Source organism: Xenopus tropicalis, chromosome 5 (genome assembly GCF_000004195.4).
Source record: "Xenopus tropicalis strain Nigerian chromosome 5, UCB_Xtro_10.0, whole genome shotgun sequence".
In the NCBI taxonomy this organism is placed as follows: domain Eukaryota; kingdom Metazoa; phylum Chordata; class Amphibia; order Anura; family Pipidae; genus Xenopus; species Xenopus tropicalis.
Window position 1 is genome coordinate 33,316,934 of NC_030681.2, and position 15,313 is coordinate 33,332,246.

Below are 15,313 nucleotides of genomic sequence, written 5' to 3' on the forward strand. Positions count from 1 at the left end.
AAGGCAGATTGGCTCAAGTGCTAATTTCTACTTTCGGCAATCATAATGTTATTTAATGGCAAGACATTTTGGGGGGATTTGTCACCATTGGTAGCACAAATTTAACCACAGGCGACCAATCTCCCCATGAACCATTGCTTTAATATACAGTATGTCTGTGAGAGGACTGCTTAGGTTGACAAGCGTCTGATGTTTAAAGAAAATCCTGACTTAAAATAACTTTAACGTGGGTAATTATACAGTAGATGAGCATAAAGAAAATGGTGATGTTGGTATATATCATTAGCAATGTAGAGTGTCCTGCTCACATAAGCTTACAATCTAAAGAATATAAAACACTTATGTTCATCACATGGCTAGCTCTTTCAGAAGCTGCATACACCTCACATTCTGCAGCTAAAGCATTTTTGATGAGAACTTTCCTCTGAGATTCTTTACAAGGATATTTCTGTTTTCACCTTGCGCTCAATGTCACAGTCACTGTTATGATTACATAGCATAGGAATTGCTTTGCAATGTGCGGCTGTGTATTACTGAATCCATTGCTACTCTACCTTTATGCTGACTCGCGGTGTTATAGAGTTTACAGGGCAGAAATGTCTACCTTGGGGCCTAATTAATAAAAGGTGCTATCACTGTAGTCATTTGTGGGGCAAAATAAGGAGCAAAAAGACTAATTATCCTATAGAAAATAACAATTCTACTGAAAATACAGCAGTAAAGTAATGCATGTTTGGCTTCTGCTACATGGAGCTGATATGCAGCCTTTATATAAATGCAGACTGAGAATCAGTCCCTACATTGGCATCAGTCAGCCTGGGTGCAGGCATACAGAGTGAATTTCAGCACCAAAACACGCAAGTATGTATTTTGGTGCCAAAAGAGGGGCAAGTAGTGTCATGCTGTCATGCCATGTCATGGTGGTTACAGGATACCTACTAGGCTATGAACATACATCCAATAGCAATTTTACTCTATCTAAAGTTTATCAAGGCAAAAATGTATTCTCTTTTTATATACGTTTATAGCAATGGAGTGCTGAGGAAATGTAGGATTTGGTAGGAACATGTCTTCTCTCTGACCCTTCCACACCGTCCAATTGTTATAAAAATCCTGCTCAAGCTCACCTATAGATGCCAGGAAACTGGAGCTACAGCCATCTAAAACATGGTGGTAATTCCAGGGTTTCCACACCTTTTATGAAAATATTAGTTGCAACATGCACCTGAGTAACAAACAAATGTGTGTGCGGTTCCATCCATTTTGTCCATTTTGACATTTTGGACATAACTAGAGCAAACCCAACACTGTGCTAGCTGCAATGATGCTGGAATTGTAGGGAAGAAACACTACATTCTATTTAAAAAAAAAACAGGGTGATTTGCTTCTTTGCACACAGCACTTGCATAAGTAAATGACCCTTTTAATCTTTATGTTGCTACACATACAGAAACAGGGTTGGGCCAAGCCGACCAGTGCGCCCTAGGCAACCCGGTCGACCACTTCACCCCTGCAACCTCCCTCCCCCCATGTGTGTGCCGTCATGGGGCCCTCGCTGCACAATGACAAAGCAGCGCAAGTTAGGGGTAGGTACCTGCCTGGCGCCCCCTCATTGTGCCCTAGGCTGGTATGTCTTCTGCCTACCCATAGTTTCGGCCCTGAGCAGAAACATTCAGTCATGAGTTTGGTAATATGGCTCTCATTAAAGACAATTAGGAATATATTTATCATGCTGTGTAAAAAATGGAGTGAAGCATTACCAGGGATGTTGCCCAGGGCAACCAATCAGCAATTAGATTTCAACAGTCAGAAAACCAAAGCAAAACATGTTTGGCTGCTATGAGCAACATCACTGGTAATGTTTCACTCCACTTTTAACACAGCATGATAAATATACCCCTAAGGGTTAAACTCCACGGGATATTTTGTAGAATAGACAGTCAGATGTAGTTGCACAGTTTAAAATATCATGGAAAATATACAAAAATCGGATGTGTAAAGTACATAGCAATCGTGGGAAGGTTCTCATTCTCATACTTTGCCATCCTACATAACATGCCATGCATGCTGCATCTTCATCCGACAAGATGAAGTCTGATGGTGTCTGGCAGACTTTTTTTTTCTCATTAAAATACATTGACTGTCGGATGTGGATACAGGAACAAAACACTTCATTTGATTTATGATCTGACCTTACATTACAGCTGTGGGGATCAGATTTTGTAGGTTCCTGCAAAATCTGTGCTGTTGCATACTGTTGCGTGGCCTTGCATGGAGTTGCATGACAAGATCAGATAAAATCAGATAAAAAAACCATAAAATCAAATGAAAATCTTCTGTGGAGTTTGGCGGTAAGTGCACTATTAGGCAGGGATGGGCCAAGCTGACCAGGTGCCCTAGTAAACCCAGTTGGCCCCTTGCCCCTGCATCCCACCCCCCATGCACAATGCCATCACAGGAGGGGTGGAGCTATGCAATGACAACCGATGGGGGCAATGACAATGACAAGGGAGCACGGAATAGGGGTAGGCAGAAGAAGTACCTGCCTTATCCCCCCCATCGTTGCTCCCAAGCCAGGTGCCTATTCTGCCTACCCCTAGTTACGGCCCTGCTAATAGGCTTGAGGGCCCTGGAGTAAATTTTACTCTGTAGTTGCAGCCAATAGCAACACATTAACAATCAACATTGACTGGTTATAAGGAGTAAAGGTGGCCTACATGGGCGATTGTAGCTGCCGATATCAGTCCCTTGGACCGATTTGTCAGCTTATCGGCCCGTGTAGGGGCAGGAACGAGGGGCCTGCCCGACCGATATCTGGCCTGAAATTGGCCAGATATTGATCGGGCAGGTTAAAAGATTTATTCGGATCAGGGACCGCATCGGCTTGTTGATGTGGTCCCCCAACCGACTGCCCCATTGTTGCCATTACAATTCGATTGTTTGGCCCCAGGGCCAAATGATCGGATTAGCCTACATGTTCCCCCATATCACCCACCTGTAGGTGGGGATATCGGGAGAAGATCCGCTCGCTTGGAGACCTCAATCTTCACGTGTATGGGCACCTTAAGACTGCTGAATGTTTAGAGTAAAATTTACTACACTTTTTAAACACCCAAGTGAGTACATATAGCTTTAGAAACAAAACCCCCTTGCATGACATTTGAACTATTAGTGCCCTGTACAATTCCATCCCTGGTAGGATCTTCCCTGATTACAGTTACTCTAATTTTATTTGCAATTGTTTTGTTTATATTTGCAGTTTGGCTGCCTTTGTTTGCCTTCGGTATAGAGCCTGCAACAATTGCTATTGCTTCAGGCTGATTATTATCTCAGAAGACAAACTAAATGGATCAAATCTCATCTGAAAGCAAAATAAGATGGTCAGGCTTTTAGTGAGGCATTTAACAATGCTCTGTTTGATCTCTTAATAATATGAACCGGTTCCATTATATAAAGTAGTTTTCGGTTTTTAGTTTTAAAAAAACAGCCCCTGCCAGAGCTAGGCCGTCAGCGCCAGGGAACTCCAGCCTAGTTAACTCCCAAGTCCCAAACTGGAAATATCCGCTGTTTATGCAGATTATAATCAGTATTCGCTGTACATGATTCCTGGTCTTTTGTTTATGTTTTTATTTTTTTATGATACATACAGTATGTGCCACTTCCATAGCAACCTTCTGCAGAAATGGGAATTTGAAGATGTGGAAAACTTGAATCTAGTAAGAGAAAACCATAAACATCTAATGAATACGTGTGGGTTTTTTTGGACTCTGTTTCCATGTGCAGTGTGTGTGCTGATCCTTGCTATGCCTATATGTGTTCATACAGTTAGTAAGATGCACATTTATCGTAGTTTATCAGCCCAGAACATCTTCAACAAACCAGGTGCTGCATCCCTTTTGTGGTAGAGAGGACAGTAAAAACCCTCACGTATTCATTAGATGTTTATGGTTTTCTCTTACTAGATTCAATTTTGAATGCTTGGGGCAGAGGGTTTTCTGTACTTTGGAGCACTTAATTAGATTGTAAGCTCACTTAGATTGTAAGCTCTATGGGGCAGGGACCTCCTTCCTACTGTGTCTCATACCACAATGCACTTATTCTGTGCATTTATATATATTTATTGTATATATTTATTATAACACTTGTCCTCCCTCTGTGTAATTTTGTAAGATTGTACAGTGCTGCGTACCCTTGTGGCGCTTTATAAATAAAGTTATACATACATACATACAATCAGGAAATGCAATCTGCACATAGGAAATGCAAATGCACTACATTTAACCCATTTTGGTTTTGGTTCACAGCTGACAGGAATCCTGCTTGCCCTACTTCCATCAGCCCCAGCAACAATAACCACAGCACAGTAGCAACAAGCGAAACAGGGAACTGTGTCAGAAAGAAATTGTGAACAGAAATAAGTCACGTAATTCCTGCTGTTCAGAATGTAGGTATACTATATATGCTAGCATGAAATAGGCAAAAGTTACATTAGAAATAGCCCATCAAATTGATGTGTTCTTAATAACAAAATACATTACACTACTGTTGTCAAACTTGCCTTGAAAGGATAAATAAAGAGCAAAAATCACAGACGTCTTTTGCTGTGGCCACAGGATCCCATGCAGTAAGCTCTGCCGTTCCACTGGCTTGCCATGTGACTAGGTAAAAAGAGCAAATGGCAATTGTCTGTGGTGTTACAAATACTGACTATGCAGATTTCTGCACCTAAGGTTACAAATGAACAGGATAATTGGCTGACCACGATGTATGAGAAATAAGCAGCCCACTTCATGTACTAAGTTAGACAGCTCTGTTATAAACCCTGTGAAATGTTTGTGAATTTTGTTGAAAATAAGGAAGGTGTAAAAGGTTACATAGATCACAGTATAATGAAAAGTACAGAGACTTCAGAAAACAACTTAGGCTGATGCCACACTTATCATATGGCATATATTTATATATACACCATACGCTAAGGCAGCGTTTTTGTGTGCCGCGAGATGTTGCCTGGTGTGCCGTAGGCAGGGCCGCAATTTTTACTTTCAAAGGGGGCCCGGCGATGCTACAGTTTTTCTTAGTAGCTCGGGCCCCCTTTAATAAAATCCGGCCCTGTCATTGGTTGCGCCCCGTGTGTCACGTCAGTACGCACGGGGCGCAACGTTATAAAAGGGCCTGTGTGCGGTCGCGTGTAGGCAGAAGTGCAGAGGCGGCGCACGTGAGGGGAAGATGCTGCTGAAGCCGCCGAAGAGCAGAAGTAAAATGCTGCTGGGCACCAATGTATTAGGGGGGGCCACGGGGCACACTGACTTATGGGGGCACTGCTGCTGGGCACCAATGTACTAGGGGGGCTGGCTCTTGGCACCAATGTACTGGGGGGCACTGCTGCTGGGCACCAATGTACTAGGGGGCACTGCTCTTGGCACCAATGTACTAGGGGGGCACTGCTGCTGGGCACCAATGTACTAGGGGGGCACTGCTCTTGGCACCAATGTACTAGGTGGGCACTGCTGCTGGGCACAGAGTTAAATTTTTTAACATTTTCTAATGGTGGTGTGCCTCGTGATTTTTTTCATGAAACAAGTGTGCCTTTGCCTAAAAAAGGTTGAAAAACACTGCCCTAAGGGGCACATTTATCAATCCATAAACGCTCCGAATGCGTCCGAATGTGTTTTTTACGTAATGATCTGTATTTTTGCGACTTTTTCGTCGCTGTTGCAACTTTTTCGTACCTTGCATGTGTTTTTTGTGACTGTTTCGTCGCCGTTGCAAAAAAATCGTATTGTTGCGCCGAGTACGAAAGTTTCGGATTCAATCAAGCTTCGGTATCGTGACTTTCCTTGGGCCAGGTTGAAGCTGCAGAGTGCCATTTATTCCTATGGGAGGCTTCCAAAATCATGCAAAGTCGGAAAGGTTTTCCCGCCGTTTACGATCGTTCAATACGATAAAGTCGCGACAGCGTTGAAATAGTAGTGAAAAATACGATAAAGTTGTGCCGGCGACTAAAAAGTCATGATATTTTCGTTTACAATGCAAATTTTTCCCATTCGGGATTCGAATTCGTGTTTTGGTAAATCTGCCCCTAAGTGTGGCATCAGCCTTAAGGAAAATACTGTATAGTTGCCATTAATGTATCTGCATCAGAATTGTGTTGGTGTGAGAATGAAATGGGATCTGAATGGCAACACCTAAGGCACTGTCATTGTAGCTAAGATTACAGGATAGAAAGAAGAGGTAAATAAAGATATATGAGATACCTGGCCATTCTCCAGGATACCAAAAGGAATAGCTTTACATGTTCTTAGGTATCCATTCAGTGAGCAGCAGTTCATCTCAGCAGCGAATGGCTTTGTAGCAAACCTGTTATTTCACTATATCCTGATTTGCCTTTGAGAACCCTCCTCCTCCCAAAGAGAATCAAATCAAGCTATTCTGAGTGTAATGAATATTCTTGTCACTGAAAAAGCTCTGTAACGAACAGAGAAAAGGAGAAGTCGTCTCAGAGGTATGATGTTTTACACCACAATAGGCTGGTTACTTTGAGTGGATACAGCAGTATAAATGCCTTCATCAATACACAACACAAGGCAAATAAAATAGTTTTTTTTTATTCCTTAAGGCAGGGATCCCCAATCTTTTTTAACTTGTAATCCACTTTGCAGATGTAAAAGTGTTGGTGAGCCACACAAGCATGAAAAATGTTTTTTTTTTTGGAAATCAAATAAGGACTGTGATTGGCTATTGGTAGCCCCATGTGGACTGCTGGGGGCTCTGCTGTAAGTAAAACGGTGTCTCTGGGCTTCCAAAACATGAAGTCACGGTTACTGCAATACCCACTTGTCAGTTAGATAATACAGGAGAAACCCCACCACTACCGTTCACTTGAAATTCCCAATACCAATGATGTCACACCTTTTGGATAATAACCTTAAATTGTGATGTTTTGCAGTGTAATATGTGTTGTGGAATGTGTGAGAATTTCTGCAGTTTTCTGCTTGCTTTGTAAATGAAGACATATGATTTTTTCTTGTAGATCATCAATTCTTACCACTTTTTACCAAATTGCTTTGTGTGCTCTTTATGGTTAGCGGCCAGGTCTCATCTATCTGATATATCGCTTCCAAAAGGTTATTTTTATTTATCTCTATAAACATTGCCTCCACAGTAAGGGCTGTACTCAGAACAACATAGATTTTATCTTAAAAATGCAAGGAAAATATTTTATAAAATTTAGAGCCCACACTAACACCCATGTGTAGAAGGGGCAATGAACCATATATAACCCACCTTTTCCTGCTGCATCCATCAGAATTGCCGCTGCCTAATAAAGGATGAGCGGCATGGGCGATAGGGGGTGGTCTTATTATTATCTGACACAAAGCAAATAGCTTTAAAAGCCTTCAGCTACAATAAACTGTGTTAAAGTGCAGCACTTAGATTGCTTTTCCATTTGCCATTTCATGCTTTTGCAGATGGGTGGATGATTCACATTTGAGGATCATTTGAAGTGTAAAAGATGTGTTATTTTAACCAGTAGCTCGGAGGAGCTATTATCTACTTATGGATGTTAAAGCATATTTTAAGGGTTATATATATATATATATACTGTATATATAGTATAAAAGGGCACCTAGTGGGGGAAATTTCTTTCCCCTAACAGAGGCATGGACTAATAGCTCCCTAACAGATCACTCAATCTGGCTGGGAGGGAAACAATACTATTTTGTGCAAAAACTGCAGTAGTGAGCGCTATGCTGCCTATACTGGTAGAGAGCTCCTGGTGCAGGTAGCCATGTTTGATCACAGGCGTGTGCTTATTGAGAGAGCCTCCTGGTTCGCTCTATATCACATGCATGTGATGTTACACATGTGCACATAATAAGCAAGCTGGGACAATAAAGGTGGCCATACACCTTTAGACCAATTCGGCAGAAGCCCGTGTATGGGCACCGCTGACGAGTCTCCCAGAGTCTCTGGCCTGAAATTAGCCAGATCTCAATCGGCAGGTTTGATTTACCACTAAGCTCATTTGGGCAAGGCCCATTTAACATCTTGTAATAATTTTGTATGTAGTCTGTATGTTCAGAGTACAAACTCATTTACTGTACATCACTGCAGAATATGTTGGCGCTTTATACATTTGTGACCTGTGGAGTTCAGTGCTACTTACTGACTATTGATTCTTCCTCATCTTCACTCCTTCTTCATCTTTATTCCATCTTGCCATCTAATCAACATTTCTCAAGATCAAATGGCTTCTAAAAAATATTCCTTTAATAATGAAAAAACTGTAGGTGTGTCCCAACCAAACCACCAATTACTCCCTCCCTCTATGTGATGTCATCTCATATTCAAACTTTACTCCCCTAGGGGCTAATATAAACAATTGGGAATATGATTTAGATTAAAAAAAATCCTTAAAAATGCACAGGTGTAACAACACACTCCCGACCTTCACTAGTAAGAATTTTTATTGATCCCAATAGCTGATATTCAAAAGGCAATTCAATTGAATTGCTCATTTAGACCTTTATGGGCCAAAGGCCACAATTTCTTTAGCCAATATGTTTCTCTCTGCGACACGGTCAATTGCTATTTTTTAAATGTTGGCAATCTGTGACCCATTTCCAAATAATGCTTTGCTACTGGTTTACCCACCTTTTGATCCTTCAAAGCTGTAATTATAGCTGACCTATGCCTTCCATACATATACAGAGAGTCAGATCAGTTTTGCCCACAAATGATAATCCACACGGACAAAATATCGTGGGTAGAATAGATATTTTGTTTCATTTAATTTTTTTGTCTTGTTTGTGGATGATAGAAGAACTCAACTGGGGACATATATCTACATGAGATACAATTTGGATACTTTTAACAACCCCTGTTTCTGGTAACACTCTGGTAGCAGCTACGTTTTCATGGCTATTAAACTCCAGAAAATACCTTGCCATAGATAATACTGAGAATTGCCTCTGCTAAAACACACATAGAGACAATTATCAGTAAATGATCAGCATTGTCTATTTTAGTAGACACAACAAGTAGCTGCTACTAGTAGCACCATGTGTCTTCACCCTTAACTGGGTCTGTCAGCACTAGTAAATGACATAGCTTTTGTCCCCTGGTGTATGCCATAATTGGATGTTTGGGGCAGAGCCTGGCCAAATCCCTATCCCAAGTTTTATCCCCCTGCCAGTCTGTCACAGTCTCATTTCACGACAAGGAGAGGGGCAACATTTAAGGGGCAATAAATCTATAACAAATGGGGGCGCTCAAAAACAGGTGATGTTGGCTTACACAATGTAATAAATATGCCCCTTAGTGTCCTAAGTATAACTATTTTCTTCCGCACCTTCCAGTTACTTACCTTAGCCAAGGCCCTGGAACTCAAAATATGCCAAAACAGCCCCCCACCAGCCCAATAAATAGTGACTGTCTTACAGCAGCCCCTCTGGGCCTGCCACTGCCTCCTTCCAAGTGTCACTAGTGAGCAATCATTAGATTAACAGGAAACAACCCATGTTGTGACTATTTTGTAAGCCTTATGGGGGGGATTATCTGTGTACTGATAATATCATTATGTACCAGTGTGCCAGCCATTTATGGATTAAAGTTGTGACTTCTCCCCTTGCTATGGGTTCTGGCATTGATACCCAGACCACTACGAAAATTAGGTGAGTTACTGTAGAATATGAATTGCTTTTATGATTAAACATTTGGAGGCTCTTAATTGTGTTCCATTGGCGTGGGACCAAACAGAGCTGTTTGCATAAAACATATGAGTCATAAAACATATGAGGTGAATTTTTGCCCTTCTACTGTAATTGCATTACCTCCTTTGAGTACTGGACCTACGGTATGAACATCAGGGTCAAGAAATACCTGGAGTAAGTTTGAATTAAATTCTGCTGATCCAGACTTTATTTAAACACTGTGAATTCCTATGCCAGCTGCTCATGGCCTTGAGCGAGTCCCTTAATCTCCCTGCTTCTCACAGGACACGCTAGCTAAATAGGGTCAGGTTCTGTGTGCAGTGCTGTGTATAATTAGTGTGAGGCTGCCTGGGTTCAACTCCACAATGTTAACCCTGTGTCCCTCCAGCTGTTAAAAAATGCAGGTACTTATCCTGCATAAACTGGATCTCCTCTCTTTTTAGACTGTTGGACTGAAATGCACCATACAGGGCAGCCATACTATCTGTTTGTACAACAGCTTGCTCAGTGTTATGCACATAACAGGCTCACTTTGGGACACATTTAGAAAGCATTAGAATGAGATTTTAACTCCTTCACCAATAAATAACTCAAATATCTGAGTTTAAGGACAAGGAAAGCCTATCAAAGATATTTAGTCATCGTACAGGCATACCTGAAGTGTGCTCTACAGTGCTGTACAATCTCCTGTTTGTGTAACCGTTCAGCTGCTTAAATCCAATAGTTTAGAATAAAATAGTCACTAAATAAGAAAAATACCAAGTGTGCATCTCTCCTGCTCATGCTCCAAGACCCAGGGCTGGCACAGTAGCTCCAGTATGAAATCATCACATGTGAAGTACCTGCAATTAGAAGCGAGCATTTATCACAGTTGTCTCAGTTAAACTAATAAGGTGTGACTGCAGGTGTAATAAAAGTTTTTTTTTCCATTGGTTGCAGAAAAGATCAATCATCCACTCCTCTAACCTTAAGGCTGATGACACACCAGTCGTAAAAAATGAAAAACGCTTGCTGGAAATACACGCCTGTGCCTGCACCGGAATGAATGAGATACGCTCGGGTGCAGGCACATGTAGCTGATATCTGCATAAAAACGCGAGAGAATGCAAAGTCTCGCGTTTTTATGCGTATTTTGGCTACATGTGCCTGCACCCGAGCGTATCTCATTCATTCCAGTGCAGGCACAGGTAGGAGCTTATGGCAATATTTTGGGCAAGCGTTTTTTTGCTTGGCAAAAATATACGCCATACACTATGTATGTATGTCAGCCTAAGGGGCTGATTTACTTACCCACGAACGGGTCGAATGGAGTCCAATTGCGTTTTTTTCGTAATGATCGGTATTTTGCGATTTTTTCGTATGTTTTGCGATTTTTTCGGATTTTGTACGAATTTTTCGTTACCAATACGATTTTTGCGTAAAAACGCGAGTTTTCCTATCCATTACGAAAGTTGCGTAAAAAGTTGCGCATTTTTCGTAGCGTTAAAACTTACGCGAAAAGTTGCGCATTTTTCGTAGCGTTAAGTTTTAACGTTACGAAAAATGCGCAACTTTTCGCGTAAGTTTTAACGCTACGAAAAATGCGCAACTTTCGTAATGGATACGAAAAACTCGCGTTTTTACGCAAAAATCGTATTGGTAACGAAAAATTCGTACAGAATCCGAAAAAATCGTAAAACATACGAAAAAGTCGCAAAATGTTCGTTTTCAAGTCGGAACTTTTCCAATTCGGGTCGGATTCGTGGGTTAGTAAATCAGCCCCTTAGTGTATCTTCAGATATTTAGTGCAATATCGGTGCATTTATGGACAACATAACTCAGGAAATATTATTCTAACCAACTATCCAATATCTATTAAATAAAAGTTGCCATTGGTTTTAAAAGTTCATCCCTTTTTTTTTCTATGGTTCTGACTCTTGAAACAAGCAGGTTGTCAAATCTCTTTCCAGCCGGCTTCTGCAAAATTACACCAGGAGACAAAACCAGCAAGAACTGGACCTGTAGTGATTTCAGTAGTAGTGCCATCTATGAACAACTTTAAAAACACTGAAATGATATAATTAATAATCGCATAGTTACAGGGTCGGATCTACGGGTAAGCAGCCTGGGGTGCAATGTTAGGGGGGCACTGGGCACAGACCTCTCTGCCTGCCTCTCCACCAGTTCCATCCCTTCTGTAGAGCCAAATATCAGCACTTTGCATTGGCAGGGGGGGGTCATGTAATTTGCACATCTCTTTTGAGGGGGGATAGAAAGGAAGCAGTTAAGCATGGGGGGTGTTGATGAGTGGGGGCATGTACAGGAAGGGGTGTGCCTTGGGCACATTTAGCAGGATAATTTGGGTTAAAAGGACAATGATCCATGAAGTTCAAACCCTCCAATTTATCCCCTCCTATCGGAACACATACAATCATGTGAACATGAATCATTTCAACAACATTGATAGACAAAAGAAGAAATAATAAATATTATGTACCATTTACATTTTTTAGTTCACTGCCTAATTATAATAAATTTTATAACAAATTTTGCATTGGGAAAACATTAAGTGCACCCCTACATTATCACTAACTCAAATACCAAAAATTAGAATCAGGAGCACCAGATCAGGGGCAAAGGATTAGAAGAGTTTTAAAGGGGATCTAGGAAGAACCAGTCTTTTTTAAAGCGGCTGTTTTTGCATTCCCTTCCACTTTCATTTGTAAAGGAAAAACAGGGTGAAATACACCCTCCTTCTTTTCAATCACTTTGTACTCACAGTGCCACAGGGAAGCGCTGAATGCAGGTGAAACTTATCAAGTTGGTGGATGTGACTGGGACCTTAGAAAAATCTGTGTAACCAGGCCAGGACTTGGATTCAAAATAGACCCTGGCATTTCAAGTACACAGAGGCCCAAACAGCCCCCACCAGCCCAATAAATAGTCACTATCTATGGCATCTTACAGCAGCCCCTCTGGACTTTGCCAAAATCCACAGAATGCCAGTCTGGGCCTGTGTGTAAAAGATTATTGTTTAGGCCTACTGAATGAGCTCTTATCAAAATGCGGGGGTTTATTTTTCCTTTAAGATCTTTTCTTTGGCGTGAAACAAAGTCACATTAAATGGTGCCAGGCAGGACCATCAGGGTACCTCTGTACAAACAAGCTCAAGGTTAATGCCACTCAGGGTTGTCATCTCATCTCTGCAGTTTTCTGTGTCTGCACCCACAGCCACTGCATTGGGCCAGGTATAAATATACAAAGTGGATTTTGTTGCCAAACTGCAGAAGTATGCATTTCCTTGCTGAAATCCACTCTGTGTCAGCACCTGTGGCTCTGGGTGCAGACAAACCATTGTAGAGGATGCTTATATGCATGCAAAGGATCAACCCCATATGGCATTATAACCTCAGAAACTTTACCTACTTTATAAATATAGCGTAAACCTATACATCCCTTATTAACACGTTATCTAGAAATGATACCCAGCGCAGTAAGTACGGACAAATATTGTGTTTATACTTTCGTCCTGGAACATAATCTCATTAGTGGCTTCCCTAAAACAATACAAACGTGTCTACTTTCCCAGTTTACAGTAAATAAGAAGATCTGTTTTGACAACTGACTCTACCTGTATGAACCAACCAGGGCTCTTGCTTTCCCCCCAGAACCCGCTCACATCACAGGCAAAGCAAAGAACCATATTTTGGATTTAAAGACTGTAACCCTTTTGTATTTTATAAAGGGACAGTATTCCTCTTAAAACACGTTTGCTAAAAATGAACACAATACTTTTTTTGTTTAAATTATTGTTTTAATAAAAAAAAAAGTTTTTTTTCCACGACTTTTTGCCATTATAAAGCACTAATTTGACGTACCCCTCCCCCTTTCTTTTATAATTTTGTTCAAAACTCCATATCTACCTATAAACAAACCATTCCCTTCCTTTGCTCTTGAGTAGCTCATTACCTGGGGCATCTCAGTGTTCTGGTAGTTAGTTTATCTATCTATTAGAGCATATTCAGCACATTCCCTATTCGTTGAGCTCATGTTGAAATGGGGTGTATACTGTCTCTTTAATACTGATCAAAACCCTAGGAGTTGAAAGTGTTGTTTTTATTACAGAATCACAACGCTTGCTTAAAGTAATATTGTGGTTTATAACTACCTTAAAGGGAGGACACTGTAACTTTAGCTGCCTTTTATACTTTGTTTAATAATTAACAGAAATGATTTGCATGTACATTAAAAACCCTTGTATTTTTGTTGCGAAAGGTACGTATTTGTGGTGGTGGGTGGGGGTGAATAAACTTGCCCAGGCACTATGTTTGCTGTTAATAATAACAGGAACTAGGTTTTATTATGGCATTCCCTGCATGGCCTGCTAGCCTAAAGGATAATGATATGTCTGGGCAACTATTAGTTTCATGAGGACAAAATGCACAGAATTTTCCCCCAGCATTCAGTTGGAATCATGATTGGAGGAGATTGTTGCTCAGAAATGAGACAACCTCCTGTCAGGCCAAATTGAGGTGTGTGCTCGTTGGGGCTGTTACCCCAGGGGTCTCCACCACCCACTGCCAGACCCTCCCTCCCCATGTGCACACCTTATACTTTCTTTTGCCAGGATCAGGGGAGGGCATCCGGGGATATGGTCTGGATTGGCAGGGTTTTTTTCTAATGCCCCACCGGTCCAGTCCAACCCCGCTGCCAGGTGATGATAACTCTAATGAGCCAGGCAGTATTTCTGAACACTGTGTCGCCTAAGAGGAGAACAGTTTTAGGCTTATAAATAGGTACTATCTGGCATAGCATTCATGTACTTAAATATATTTTGAGATAATGTGGTAACAACTTTATAGCTATAACTTGTATGTTCCACAAAAGGAACCCAAAACGTGGGGTACAGTGGTACAGGTACAGTGAGACCATGATCTGGTGTTAGGGCAGTGGTTAGCCCTGAAGCCTTGCAGTGCTCAGGCACTAGGTTTAAATCCAGTCAGGGTGCTATCTTCAAAGAGACTCTATGTTCTCCCATGGTCCGCTTGGTTTTCTTCTGGTTTCACTTGGGTACTGATTAAATTGACCATTGTGAATGTGATAGGGACCTTAGATTATAAACTCCAGTGGGGTATACCACAGGAAACAGAGTGATGCCTGCTCCCAATTCACATATATCTATGGTTTCTGTACAAGATAATTACCTCAACGTGCCAATTGGAAATCCAAACCATAGATGATAAACAATAGAGCTCAGTATAATGTAAAGGAGTCCATATTAGGTTTACCAGCAAGCCACACAAATTGGAATGACTATGGTCTCTCTGTGACACAAGAGGAAGGTGCACAAAATGAAATCCCTAACTCAAGGGATACATGAGTTTTGGAGGGGGAAGTAAACTGCCAGCCGTGTATGAATTAAAAATGAGCACGTTCCAGATGGTTAAATTCACCACTTTGCTTAGAAGCTTCAATGTAATAAACAGTTCCAAAGTGTCAAACTCTTGGGCACCAACTGCAGCTACAAACAATAAAGCAGTTGCTATAAATAAAGCTAAAAAGAATAATTCACCCATAAAATAGCTTATCAGAGTTCATACAATGGATTACTTTGTGTGCTC